The sequence below is a fragment of the Gymnoscopelus braueri genome, assembly GCF_963280865.1.
Source record: "Gymnoscopelus braueri genome assembly, chromosome: 6".
In the NCBI taxonomy this organism is placed as follows: Eukaryota; Metazoa; Chordata; class Actinopteri; order Myctophiformes; family Myctophidae; genus Gymnoscopelus; species Gymnoscopelus braueri.
Window position 1 is genome coordinate 22,331,389 of NC_137607.1, and position 4,635 is coordinate 22,336,023.

Consider the following 4,635-nt stretch of genomic DNA (forward strand, 5'->3'; position numbering starts at 1 on the left):
GGGGAGGAACTGCAGGGTGAAATCCATAATGTTGATGGTTCTGATGAGAGACTGTCAAGGATGAGGACGAACTAGATTCAAAGAAGCAGACATCCGGTGGTTTCCTGACTGTCCTCTGTAGCTCCAGACTCTGCTACCAATTAAGACAAACCTCTGGCAAGATAAGAATGCAGAGCATGTCACACCAACATTTCACCCCACATAAACTTGTGTGAGTAAGTGACACTTGGTGGTGGAAACACCAAGGATATAAATATACACTATGCACTTGCACTCAAGTCTGATGTAGCTATTTGCGGGGGTAGGTCTGGCGGAGACCTGTGCATCAAGTATTTTCTAGTTCTATGTACATTTTCTTTTGCATCTAATGACATTTGTCTAATAAAAGATCGATATGAATATATATAACATATCTCTGCTGTCGGGCAGAAACCAGCTATGTCCAAAATATAAACCTTTCAGGAAATGAAAAACAAAAACATGTTTTTAGAACAACACAATACCGCCTCATCAAAGTTGGTATGGTGACCTTATACATTGTCAGATACGTGAGTGTGTCCTACTCCTTATATTATCATCACTTTACCCAAATACAGCTCAAGTGGAATTTCCCGTCTGACTCAGTCGTTCTAATCAATGGGGACAAACCACCTAACTACACAAGCTGGAGTTGGCTGGAGTTGGGTAGTTTGTCCAACAGTAGAGGATCCAATGGAGTTAGGAGGTTTAGTCAGAAGTGCTTTTTTAATTGTGACGGTTCCCTGTATGATATTAGAGTATGTTATGTCACTTAGGTTATATGGTTATGGTTAAAGTTGCTTTGTATTCATTTGTGTTCTCATTGGTTCCTAGGACTTGGGGAGCAGTGAGATGAGTTGGCAATCAGCCAAATTGGCGTGCACCTGGGCCCGGGTGTCCACGCCCTATAAAAGCCTGCCTCCCCAGTCGTCTTTCTCTCCTTCAGTTCATTTGCTTTAGCTCCTCACCCAACCTACACCTCCTTGTTTCCACCTTATGTTCACACCTTCAACACTCACACACACTACACAATCCACTCATGCATACATGCATTACACTACTGACTTTACTGATTTCCACACCTCATCTGTTCATTTATCTATTTGTTCATTTTGGTTACTTAAATAAACACTATATTCTTTGTAAACTGCGTCTCCCCTGTCTTTTTGTTGTGTTCCCTGGTCCCCCTAGGCCAGGGTCATAACATTAATACTTTTCATTGGTTCAATATTTGTGAAACCCACAGACAGACATAAAGGGTGTTCAATAGCACTGATCTATAAAAATAAAATAAAAAGTTTAAAAATGGAGATAGCTGATTTCTGCCCGACAGCGAGGATATATTATATAATTAAGTGTACTAAGTGTACAAAATATGGTGTATTGCATTTGGTATTTCTTCCTAATTGAGAATATGATGATACAAAGAGTCCTATGGCACATGGCTTCATTGTGTAGGTGACACAGTGAAAGATCCTGCTGGCTCTGTCCGATTCCTCAAAATGTCTTCAGTCTGTCCGGCAGAAACCAGCTAACTCCATTTTGACGCTTTTGCATTTTTTTTTCCATAAATCAGGGCCATTGAACACCCTTTACGTCTGTGTGTTGGTGAAAAAAAATGGAACCAATGAAAAGCATTAAAAAGCGCTTCTGACAAAACCAGCTAACTCCATTGGATCCTCAAACTTTCTGCTAAACCACCGGAGTTAGCTGGTTTAGCTGACTCCAAGCTCCACCCCCTTTTCACCTCCAACCTCATTGTGAGCTTGGAGGTCCATTCAGCTGTTCTTATCAATGTTGGACAAAACCTCCTACTCCACTTTTTTCCTGAAAAATTTACATTTTGGAGTTAGCTGGTTCTGCCGGACAGCAGAGATATTCAACAAATCCCATTGGCAAAGCAAACCTAAAACAAACAGCAGTGCAGTTCAGCTAATGTGTAGGATACTAATGTATATCTGTATAAGCTTGGAACAAATGCTCTCTCACTCAAAATATTAAAAGATAAATCAAGACAATCCCAGATTAAGATTATGATAGATCCCTCTTTACACTCATCTAATCTCGTTCTCACATTGGATAACGCTTATTTTCCCTGCAAAATACTTTCAACTTATGTTTGCTCATGCTTACATTTCCTTGCTTACATTAAGAACACAAAACTTCCACATTAAACTATCAGTTATGATTGTTCTGCTGTCAGACTACTTCTTCAACTTTTTAAAATGTATTTATGGGAATTATTAGATGTTTAAATTGTATTTATATCTTTTGAAATAATATATTTTAACTGTAGGAAACTGCAGAGCATGTCACCAATATCTCACTGCACATACTTGTATAAGTGAGTGACAAATTAAACCTCTTGGCAGGATGGGTGGTGTTGTGACATTGTGATATTTCTTAATTTCATCCTGGTAGGTTTCCCAGGCCCATTTGACCATGGCACCACAGAATCCTTTGGGTGTGTGACTGTTTTGAATCACCTACACATCATTTCCACAGTCTCCTCTCTCTCTCCCTCTGACGCACACGCGCGCATGCATGCATACACACACACACTAACACATGTACACGCACGCGCGCACACACACACACACACACACACACACACACACACACACACACACACACACACGCACGCACGCACGCACGCACGCACGCACGCACGCACACACACACACACACACATCAGTAACTTGTATTGTGTAAGTACCATAATAAATCATGTCAAAAATTGCAATGAGATTTTTGGGAACACATTATGATGCACTTACCATAATTATCTCCACTAGGAGATCAAGCAGTGCTTCAAAGAAACTAGGAATCCGACAGATATCTTGATCAAACGACTACAGAGATAAGGTGTACGGATTTGCGTGAGGTTTGGACATAATCTGTAGGAGCAGTAGCACAAATGTGTTAAATAAATAAATAGCGGAAAATCTTGTCATGCAGAAATGGGTGTACGAACTACGGTTCAAGAGTTATAGGCCAAAACGTGAAGCGGCCTGTTATAGCTTCACCATGAGGCAGTTTTGAATATTTTGAGTTAGAGGTTCTTCCTTGGCCCACTGGGAGTGTAAGTGGAAGGTTTCACGCCGATCAGTCCAGCCGTGCCGGAGATTAGCTGTCACACATGCAGACGGACACACAGACACACGGACGGACGGACGGGACAGGGGTGAAAACATAATGGCCTGGCGACGATAAGGTGACAAGAATGGATAGAGTGCTAGGGGGTGAGGAGGGGTTTTCAGACTGCAGTGGAAAATGGAGAGTCTACAGTTCTGACTGCAAGGGGGAGATCATGCCAAAGTTTGGGAGCCAGTAGGAAGAAGAGTCAAAGATGTGTGGACTGTTGGCCAGGACATTTTAGGGAAGGTTTGAACAGACTTCCTGTGTTAGTTGATCTAAGTGAGCGGGAAGGAGTGTGGGCTTGGATCATATCCTGAAGGTACAGCGGGGCCATGCCCTTGATTGCCCTGTAGGCCATCAGCAGTGTTTTGTGCTGGGTGCAAGAATGACTGATGAGGTTATTGTGGATTGAGTCAAAAACGATGATCAGGAAAAATACAGGCTGCATTCCACTGTCATGTCATTGATCAGTTGATCAGTAAGGAATTCTATGTAATGTTATATGGTCTTCTTCAGCACCCATAATAACAGAGCCATCCTGTTGGGAGTGCAATACTGAATCATTGCATATGTATCAATTTCACTCAACAGTATTGAATATGACCTACAGGAATTAGCGCTAACATTACAGGTAATGGTATTTTGGGATGAACCTCTTTATTTATTTATTATTTTATTTTTTTATCTTTATTTTTTTTCATAATTTCATCAATAACAAATATTGGATTATCCCCATAATCCATAATAGCTTCCGTTTACACACTTTGCTAATCCTGTTTGCATGAAATGCACTCTCCTAATTGCCTTTAATCCCTCAGAGCTGAACTGTGGCTTTCACACTGTAACAACAAACTAACAATCTTGCTGAGGGACAGATTATGTGAAAAGCAGCCTGCTAAAACAGTGCTAAGCCTCTTCATAAAGCAATGGACTGGGATACCACATTCATAAGTAAAATCCTGTTCAACCATTACAGTTGTAACAAGTCCATTTGGTTATATTTCTACACTTTAGGTTTTACAAATTGATAAATTGTCACAGTCACAGACTTTGCCTGTCTTGTCTAGGTCTTGTATTTCTATGTGTTATGTTCTTGTTTTCATGGTTCTATGTTCATGTCTTCCCCAGCTGTATCTCATGTGTGTATATTAGTCTTGTTCTCCAGTCAGTCCTTGTCGGGTCATTGTTTGGTGTCGCATCATGTTCAGTGTTGCATCATGCTAGTTTGTGACTGTGATGTCTTCTGTTTATCAGGATTAAAATACCCAATCATGGGTTTTTAATTCTACATGCCTTGCTGTCCTGCATTTGGGTCCTCACCAGTCCAGTAGGCTATGTGATATGAATTATATTGTGTGTGTGTATGTGTGTGTGTGTGTGTGTGTGTGTGTGTGTGTGTGTGTGTGTGTGTGTGTGTGTGTGTGTGTGTGTGTGTGTGTGTGTGCGCGCGTGTGCGTGTGCGTGTGTGTCACATTCTCT